At 38.2% G+C, this 10686-nt stretch overlaps 1 protein-coding gene across 2 annotated transcripts in view; it reads right to left on the bottom strand.

Moving 5' to 3' along the window:
• Positions 1–9637, bottom strand: part of LOC107721317 (signal-induced proliferation-associated 1-like protein 1) — an 83299-nt gene extending 73662 nt beyond the window's left edge. For both annotated transcript variants that reach the window (XM_016529260.1, XM_016529261.1), the window contains exon 1: positions 9335–9637. The gene's annotated coding sequence lies outside the window, so the exon portion shown is untranslated. The remainder of the gene's footprint in view (positions 1–9334) is intronic.
• Positions 9638–10686: the final 1049 nt, after the last annotated feature.

Raw genomic sequence — 10686 nt, 5'->3', positions numbered from 1 at the left:
CCGCAGAGGAACACAACTGGGTTGCCTGATATAAAGAGATGTAATCCCCGAAACAGAACTTCACACTTGAGCAATACGGAAATATCTGCTAAGTGTAGTGATACGTATCGTATCGTGACTTTGCTGGTGATACACAGCCCTAGCAAGTATGACCGAATGTTATGCTTTATCAAGTAATACTTCAATTTTCCCAGCTTTTAAGAACGGAGTGAACCTTTTTTGCAGCCTTGCCAGTTGACATGGTGATTTCAACTTTGTATGAACAGACTGGCATTGTGAGGGAATGATGAGATCGGAATGATGCCAGGAGTTCAAAGAGAGTAAGAATTTTAATCCAGAGAGGAATGTCTCATGCTAATTTCTCAACATCTGAGATTAAATATGAAGGAAAACACAGATAGCATTACAGTACTTTAAGAAGTAGCTTATATAAGGTTCATTACCTATACTGAGCATTACAAAAGAATGCAGGGAACTTTATGCTCAGCTGAACTGAACCTGTACTTAACCTGACCAGGAGCACCTGAGCTGTGCAGTACAAGTTGCCATGGTAATCTGCTTCTCTCAAAAGTGAGCCACTGCAGTGACAGAGTCAATCCTGTACTTTTAATTTGATAACTCATAAATTATACCTGCTAGTGAACCTACACACTCTGTTTCCATTAAAAGACTCACAGCTTCTTGTTTTTACTAAAAATCCCCACAGATTTTTCAAATGAGGTTAATCAGTTTAATCTGCATTTCATAAATTGTGCTGCTAGGAAGATATAGGGTACTGCCAAAGCACACTTCCTAAATCAGTATCACTTACTTTTATTACTGATTTGATACCAATAATGTTTAATATACCAAAAAAAAAAAGTCCAAACAGGTGCCATTTCACCTAACAGTCTTAGGATTCCAGGCACTCCTGGGTTTTTAAACGTTTCTCATTTTCTAACAAAACTTTCCTGAAGGCTTTACCCTTAACAGCAGACAATGAGTTGCCAGTGATATCCCTTTTATTGTTGTCTGTGGTTTCTGAATTACAGTAACCGCATAGCCAGACACACAAACACATCTGTTCACAACTCTGAGGCAAAGAAGCAACAAAGCCACAGAGTAAATGTATTCCACAGAGAGTAAACACACTTACAATCACCCAAGGGAAGTAAACAAATGAAATTTGGTCAATCGCTGCTCTGAGTTTTAATTGACTGGCCATTATACAAACAAGCAGTTAGATCCTGCTTACTTTTGCAGATGTTCATTTGTGAACCTGAACTGGACCAATTTTCACTTTTAGTTCCTTAAAAAAAAATTAGAATAGCTGACAAGGTACTTAAAAATCTAGCCATATTCACTGTACTATTCAAACTAATAATTTAATTAAAAATATATATTTTAAATCAATAATATAATAATAAAATATTAAAAATAGTTTGGCTTTTTTATGAGATGGAACAAAAAATAGTTTGACTTTTTTATTACATGGAACAAACTACTATAATCTACTATTCCACTGCATAACTATATATTGTTCTCAAATCTGTGTTGCCTTTGGCAATGACAGATGCAGTGCTCAGTGAGTTTGACATGCCTCACAGCCATTTTTCTAGCAATTATCCTAAAAGTGGCTCTTGTAGGGCATTGTTTCATGGTTCATGTACTGGGCAAAACTGTTTGCATGACAGATCTTCTTTGAAGTAACACTAGAAGTAGTGGGATCACAACCACAACAGCTGATCACAAGATCTGAGTGCTCTTCCACAATGGCAGTTTTCTAGACACCTTTCCAACGCTCTGATCAAAGCAGGTTCAAATCATTCACTGGACCCAAAACGGCCCACTTGTTTTGAATGAGTGTGCACCAAACGCAGCTTGTCATCAGAGTGAATCACTCTTTTCAAAACATCTGAATGACAATGGAAAAGCCGTCGCTCCTGGAATAAAATCCCAGAGGAAATGATCACCAAGGTATGATATTATTCATGAATATGGCTGCATTATCTACAGAAAGTCTGTGTTATTAAAGGATACATTTACCCATGTTAAACCAGCTTTGTATTGTTACAATGACGGTAGTACAAGTAAATGAACAATGTGATGTGACTTGCACCAAAAATATCCCCATTTATTTGTATTATAGCAATAGTCGGATCAGAGATACCAAGAATACCAAAGTATACAATAAAATGCTCAAAATTAGACTAACCGAGCTAGAACAATATATAAAACCCACAATCTCGCTCTCAGCAATATAGGAACATCTGTAAACAGCACATCCCAGTTAGAACTAACATGTGTCCGACAACAAAGATGCACAGCGTTTCATTCTCCTTTACCCAAATAATCATTAACCTTCACTTCCTGGTGACAATGTTTGCTTTGAGTCACAGAAAACCTAAATTCACACGCACACGAAAGTGTGGCAAGGGATGCAGAGGGTACTGGGGCATGCACATTTGATTGTTCCTGTGCTTGCTGGCCTTTGCTACAGCTCAAATGGATGACCTCACCTCTATTGAGTCCAGATCCCTCTCACTCATTCCACATGGCCAGCCTCGCCCATGACCCTCTGCTCACACCTTTTCAAAACAGCACAGCAGACTTCCTGCTGGAAGGGTTACAGAGTTTAAAATAGTTGCAAAGGCAACAAAAATAAAAATGTGAGAAAATCTAATTGTCGTTGGCAACAAATGAGAAAATTTTATTTGAATCGATACGCACTTTATCAGAGTGCATCTCTACAGTGCATTCCAGTGTGTCCTGCACAGCTATTCAGCATCAACAAACTTATAATGTATGAAACGCCAACAAATGACTCATATGAGCCCGTTTTTCTTTTTATGAATCTGTCTCAAATTCAGGTTTTCAGTCTGAATCAATCAATCAATGCAATGCATAATCCACAAAATTTAACTTGTGCATATACACTAGTGCTTCTCAAAACCTTTTAATGTTTAGGAGTACTTTTTTCAGTTTGGATAGAATTAGAAATGTCTGGCATATTCTGATTCAAACAAAGGTTCTCTGACCCTGTGACAGTTTTTGCTAAAGAACACCATGTTACTACCAGACTGCCACGAAAGCAGTGTTACATATGACATTGAATTGATTTCACATGGAGATATTCAGTTTCCTGGCAATACATTCACTTCAAGAGAGCCAGGAAGAACTCACCGGGTCAGCCAGAAGTTCTGCTGATATCAGTATATCAAAGATAAAGAGCAATGTCCACACACACACACACACACAGACACACAGAACAAGAAAAAGCACTGAAAATAGACTGCTGCCAATACAAAGTTTATTAGTCTATTAGCACAGCTACATCTTTAACCACAAAACCACTTAGCCCTGGTGCAAATCCATTACAGATTTATCATTCACATAAACACTACCACTGAAAGTGGATTAAACAGTAACAATATCACAATAGGCTGGAGATCATTATAAGCTGATTAACACTAAATAAAATAAGCCTAACGGTGTGGGAAGGAGGTCTTCAGTAAACCTTAGTAACCTAAACCAAATTAAAACTCAAGTGGACCTTCATATACTCGAAGCTGTGAAAATACTGCTGCAAGGTGAGGTCAAACAGATAACACACAATGTAAGCTAACATGTTACTTCACCTAACCATTAATGACCATCTACTGCTGTTTCCCCTGAACACGCCTCATGTTACTCTATACCACCACATGTAAAAATGCAAGGTCACATGCATTAAATAAAATACTAACAATTGGGGGGGGGGGGCATGCAATTATACCCCAATGGCAAGCTGTTGTACCCTAATGGCACAATTTTTGCACATTTTTTTAGGGTTTAAACATCTGAGTCCGGAATGAAAAAATCTAATTTAAACCAGTTTCCCTCTGGAGTGGCAAAAAGGTTGCCAAGCTCCGTTTCTCCCTTCTTACCTAATTGAAAACGGAAAAGCTGCAGTCACACTCAACTCCCCAGCCCAATTGGATTTAGAAAAGCAGCAAAACAGGTATTAAATAAGAAGTGGATACTCTTCTGTAGAGCCCGACCGATATGGGTTTTTTGGGGGCCGATGCAGATACCGATATTAGGGAGTAAAAAAGACCGATAACGACCCCACGCGGCGCGAATCCCGCGTCACGGACGAGCCATTCATGCTTACCGCACTCACGCAGCCTGTCTCGTATACAAACAAACATTATATATATATATATATTTATCAGTCTGGCGAGCAAACTAAAAAATTCACTAGCCAATGGCGATTCAATTGCCAAGGTGTTCGTAGAGGGCTGTATACCGTGAAACCGGTCTAATTTTGAAAAATACCGTGATATAAATTTTTGGTCATACCGCCCAGCACTAGTTAACATGATAAAATAATTAATCAAACAATCTACCAATTTATTTTACCAATTTTACACAGTAGGGCTGTGAATCTTTGGGTAAACAGCGAATCGATTCGATTCACAGGGTTTTGATTCGATTCAAGAACAATTTTCATGAATCTGATTGACAGATAAACCTCACGTTCTTATTTCAATGTTGTTGTTAATGCTGTGGTTATTTTATTTTCACAGGTTTCCTTCGTACATTCGGTTTAACAACATCAAGTTAAAAGTCATTTATCATTCAATGGAACTGCGCATATGCGTTTAGACACTTACATTGTTTTGGCTCCATCCATGCTCAGGCAATGTCAACGGTATGACCGAGAGCCGAAAGGCTGGTAAAAAAAATAATAAATCTGTCCGTGAGAGTTACGAATACGAACGGAGCGTGAGTTTGCGTGAAGGAGAGATGTGAGGGCACGAACAATGCCGTTCAAGGTCTCCATTAATTCGTGCTTGTAGTAATTTAATGTGTATTTTAAAGCACTGAATCGCTATAGAAATCACGATTCATTCGATTCTTAGCGTTTTAAAGCGTTCAGCCATCACATCCTCATCAATGAATGTCAGGGCTTATAACCTATCCATTTGTACCAGAATACTAGTCTGTTAGCAGTTAGTCTGAAGCCGGTGATTATGTCATTAGAGAACATGGTGACTTAATGTTTTGTAAAACACTGTAACCACTACCAACCACAGTGTGGATGTAGGCCGCACAGAAACAAATGTAATACATAGGAAGACCTGCCTGACACATTCCACTCTATTACAACAGATTCCCAAAAAGAGCAGTTGAACTAACTGACCAATAAACCAAACCGCAAAGCTGTTACTAGGAAACCACATTATGACTAAGGGAAGTGAATATGCGATACAAATAATGTGTTCCAAAAGACAGTGTTCAAAATGAGATTAGGTTTAAAATAGATCAAAAGGAATCTTGAAAGGCTTGGAGAATATGACATTGACAAGCTCGCATTTATTAAACGGAGTGATTTCATCATGAAAGTGGATAAGTGACTCTCCTTAAGATGTTTGCTTGAGACATTGTGTCAGTCCCTAAAAATCTTCCATTTCATAGGAAGGTGAATCACCACTGATAACACATCCAAGCAATCCTGACTTAACTAGGTTTCGGTCTGCAAAAGGCATTAGGCTTTTGGTTTACTTTTTGATAGGAAAAAAACAACATTACTTCAGAAAGGTTCAATACTGAGAATCTCGAATAAACTGCATGAATCAAAAACATAGTAAGAATCCTGCATCTCAAATTCCTCACCTTCAATTTTCAACAGACTGTCTACATGACTAATGGCTGCATAAATCTGAGGCTACAGCCTGCATTAAGATGGAGCCCAAAGTGGTAGAGGAGACAGGACTGTAATTATTCAGTCCAAAAGTAAGATGGGTGCCTTCAATACTAATTTCAGCATTTGGGTGCCATGTTAACACCCATCCTTTCTAGTGCAAGAGGCTGAAAATCTCTGCTCTCCTGCACGGAACACAACAAGCGCTGTTAGGCAGATGGCGAGACAGTTGGTGGGAATATCAGCGATAATGCAGATACATTCTGAACCTTCAACTGTTTCTTTGCCATTCATCAGATCGGCATCAACAGCTGCTGCTTCTAGGAAGATGGGAGATTAAATGAGGTGGCAGAACAATATGCTGGAAATTAGTACTAGTTGAAACCACCAGTGGCTGATTTAAAATAATAATAATAATCTATGCAACTTTATGAACTAAATATAGCAATTTGGGTGGGAAAAGGTCCTTTCCTTTTCCTGTTTGTGACAACGCTTATGTCATAGTCACCTGTGGGCACTTAGCCTATTTGGATTTAATTTGCACTGACTCTCTTAAAGGGATTTTTCACCCAAAAGAGAGAATTCTATCTTCATTTACTAACTCTAAACTAGGGCTGCACGATAAATCGCATGCGATATTTAACGCGCATCTTGTCAGTAAAGCCATTCTGTAATCAGCGGTAAATCTCCATCACGTGCGGGCTTTCACATGGAGCAGCCTTGTCGGTGAACAACGGCTCTGTGTAGTTAATGCTGCTCCATGTGAAAGCCCGCAGGTGATGGAGATTTACCGCTGATTAAAGAACCGGCTTTACTGACAAGATGCGCGTTAAATATCGCATGTGCTTTATCGTGCAGCCCTACTCTAAACCCATAAAACTTTTGTTCATCTTCAGAAGACAAATTTAAAAAATGTGTAATATTCTCTAATCACTTTTGTCCATCTATTGAAAATCCATGCAAACCAAAACTTTCACCCATCAAAAAGTAAGAAATTCATTATAAAAATAATCCCTATGAATAGAGTAGTGTGCATGTGCAATAATCAATGTTTATATGTGAATAAAAGCCTAAATTAAATCGGTTCATCACAAAAAAGCAAACATGCGAATTTTGTTTAGATTTTCAATGGATGGCATAAAATGATGAAAGAATGTTTATCTTGTTTATGTGTGTTCCGAAAATTCAAGAAAGTCTTATGGGTTTGGAACAACATGCAACATGAGGTTGAGAATTATTAAAGATTTTTGATTTTGGGGGTAACTAACCCAAATCCCAAAGCAATGTGCATTTGGATATGTGTGATATAAAATTGCTTATAAGTAGGCCTGGACAAACCCAAAGATGAGGCACTGCATCATATATTCCAGTGCAAATCAAGTCTCAAACATTAAAAAGTAGGACCATTAGATACTGTCTGATGATTGGATCACATCTGATGCAGACCTGTTACAGAATTAGATTTGGATGTTGTCTGCAGCCAAATCTTGAAAAATATACTTGCATAACCGAACAACTGACATGATTTTACATAAACCAAACTTCCATAGCAACAGCAAATATAGAAGAACAACAGGAGAGGCTGTTAAGCACTCAACCTCGCACATAATTTGTTAAGCCTGAGGCAATGATTAAAACTTATTTGCCCAACCTTAATCCAGCAGTATCTATAGAATCTGGAGCCACTCTACATGTGAAAAACTCTTGATAATCCCTCTGCTGCCAATCATCCACCCAGGCGTCTTTTTCCCCTCGCACATTTCCTTTTCTACGTGTTTCACAACATGTGCGTGTCCACCTACACACTCCCTTTCAATAGGCTACTTAATATTGGAAATGCGACACTGCCTGCAGATAACTGCATCCTTGGCATTCTTAGATAGAGGCTGGGGAAAGAAAACATTAAATCTAAGTATGTTTCGCACAGTAGGAATGATATCTGCTTGCTACTGACTTTATCAAAATCAAGTTATTAATACAACATTGTTTACGTCTAAAAAAAAAAAAAAAAAGACAGGCGATGTCTATATAAAACAAAATGAAAATGGGATCCATGCTGTTCCACTGGTGGATTTAACAACAACAAAGTGAAAGTCTGAATGTGGTCAACTGAAAAAAAAAGTCTAAAAGTGGTCAGATTGTCTGCTTTTAGTCAACCACACCAAGACTAAACAAAAATAGTGGCAGTCCTGTCAAAGAACACTGAAACATCAACATCTCAAGGACATGATGATGCCAACGCAAAGTTCTACCTCGGTCATTTTTAAGATCTTGTGACGGTCTGCATCTTCCATACATCTAAAGTTAAAAAAGGGAATGCCAGAAAGCACTTAAATCAGGGACCTGCTCTTCAAATCCACCCCCACACAAACTGCATTTAGAGCCTGGCCAATACACAGTGAGCACACACACCACCCACACAACAAAGAAAAGACATGCAAATGACAAATCAGCAAAGCCCTTACAGGGAGAAAACTGAGCGAAGGGCCATTAGTCAACCTACAACACAGACCTCACAATTTCAATGTGACAAAATGTTATGCATAATAAATGCAATGTGATCTACAGCCCAATGACTCCTCCAGTTGGACACCTGATCTGATTCTCAGCTAATGCAGCAGATTCCATATATATTAGCATCCGGAATGAGTCTGTGATGGCCAAAAATGCTGCTTGTTAGGCAGCTCACAAGTTTTTGAAACACAGCCATTGTTCTCAAATATTGTAGATAGATAGATAGATAGATAGATAGATAGATCGATCGATATACACTTAAGTTGCTTTGCAACGATTTGTATTGTGAAAAGCGCTATACAAATAAACTTGAACTGAATTGATCAATTAATGTGCAAAACTTCTCAGCTCATTTGTTATCAATAAGAATTTTTTTTATTAATTCTATAGAGATTGCACTCAAAAAGCATCAACTACATGAAAAAATGTATTTTGTTATGGCTAGAAAAAAAATCATTACATTATTTCCATGACTTTTCCAGGTCTGTAAATCACACTTTAAAATTTCACTTTTTATAAGAACTGAAAAGACAAGAATTTAAGTATTTCTGAATTATGTACCAGTTAACCTTTACCAAGCAACATCTGGCTTAATATTGGAAAACACACGAGTCAGATTTATGTCTTTTCATAAGTTGCTACTATCCATATTATTAAATTCTCTTCAGGACTGATGCAATGATTAAATGTGCATGTGACATGCACAATCCATGTTGATGAAGTTGCTCGGCTGTCAGCTGTAATCGACTGTGTTTCTGTGTTCTTCCCACATCTGGAGTTAAGACCAAAACTCGTTAACTATAACCGCACCATTTTCACCTTGCGCTGTCTTGTTTATCAGATTGAGACCGAATAATCACGACACATAGGACCACGGTTTATAGTTACATTCTGCCTGCTATCGGTTATAAAAAACGACCGTTTTCACTGCAACTTTCTGATCGAATCTGGTTTACCTCCTGGTTTTTTGATAATCAGGTGAGCCGAGATCACTCGTTAACCGTCGTAACTCGCTGGAGAGACAAAACGAGCATTTTAGCGTGTACAAAGACACGCTTTCTTTGAAAAAACACATCCGTGGACCCCTTTACAGATCTATAAGCACGGTTCGGAGTTGGCATGAACAGTTAAATCACAGACATCTTACGAACTCACCTTCTTCCCTCTCCGCCTCTCGCTGCTCTCGTGCGGTCCTTCTCCCACAAAATCTTGCGATAAAAGTCCGACACAAGCGTCTCTCCGCCTCGTAATATTCGCCAGCGGAGTGCAGTCTGCGTGCGGCCGTTATTCCTGCTGTTTTCCCGTGTGTCGCGGGAGATTTTTCAGTGTATTGTTGTATCTACTCCAGCAGCACTACCGTTGGCCCCAGCGTCTCGTTCACAATTATTCAACTTCGAAGTTCATACAAAAGTTGCAGCTCCGCCTCGCGCTGCAGCTGCTGATGAGGTCACTGCAAGCCGCTGCTCCGCTTCGCTTTCAGAAATCTCGCGATAGCTGAGCGCAGAGGGGAGCGTGATTTGGAGGCTTATTTGTATCTGGGGGAATGGGCCCCCTACTGACAGGGTTGCCGTAGCAACAGCACAATTTATGTGCTGCACGGTTATCACGCGACTGGTATTCTGTTGTCTTGGGTTGACCTGTCCAACATGTGCTTTAGGCTACTAAATCTGGGTATTGTGTTAGTAGCATTATTGACATGTTTTATCCTAAGCATAATGATTAACACTTTGATTACTAGTAAAACAGTATCATAACTATTAAACTATGATTTTAAATATGTTTTTAACCTCAGAATCATCTCAAAATCAGTCTGATTTTGTGGTGGCTGTGCTTTAAAATTAAATCATTATAATCTTAATTTAAGTGATGAAGGATTTTGAATGTCTTGACAGTAATGAGGGTTGTATTAAGGTTAACCCTGCCTGGTCTAAATGTTGGAAAACTTTCATTAGAAATTTAGAAAAGTAATCAAATGTAATCAGTTGCATTACTTTAATGAAGTAATTGAAATAGATACACTACTTATTACATTTTAAATAGGGTAACTTGTAATCTGTAATCTATTACATTTCCAAAGTAACCTTCCTAACACTGGCTATTGTGAAATTGTTTTTTTTTTCAGACAATTAAAAAAAGGCTGCACAACTCAAATCTATACCATCACAAGTTGTTTTTACCATCAACATTTTTTGTCTGAATATAACCCCAAAATAAAGCCATTTCACATTATGTTTTACACAAACTGCCAGTTTATGTCTATAATTTAATTCAGCAACTTTTATGATGACTATTGCACTGAAACCGACAAAAATATTTGGTTGAAAATAATTAGATATAAATTTTTATGACAATACGCTAGCGATTGTTTATAGTTAAGGCTCTGGTAACTTGACATAGCAACCTTTCATAGGTGTTATGTAAAGATACAAGGTGCATGCTTAAATGTAACTATAAAGTGTAGAAATTAATAATAATAAGGAATAAGTGGTTTTGTCCAAACTTTTGTG

Source organism: Sinocyclocheilus rhinocerous, unplaced genomic scaffold, assembly GCF_001515625.1.
Source record: "Sinocyclocheilus rhinocerous isolate Xijiao unplaced genomic scaffold, SAMN03320098_v1.1 scaffold271, whole genome shotgun sequence".
In the NCBI taxonomy this organism is placed as follows: Eukaryota; Metazoa; Chordata; class Actinopteri; order Cypriniformes; family Cyprinidae; genus Sinocyclocheilus; species Sinocyclocheilus rhinocerous.
This window is presented reverse-complemented; position numbering and strand designations above follow the sequence as displayed.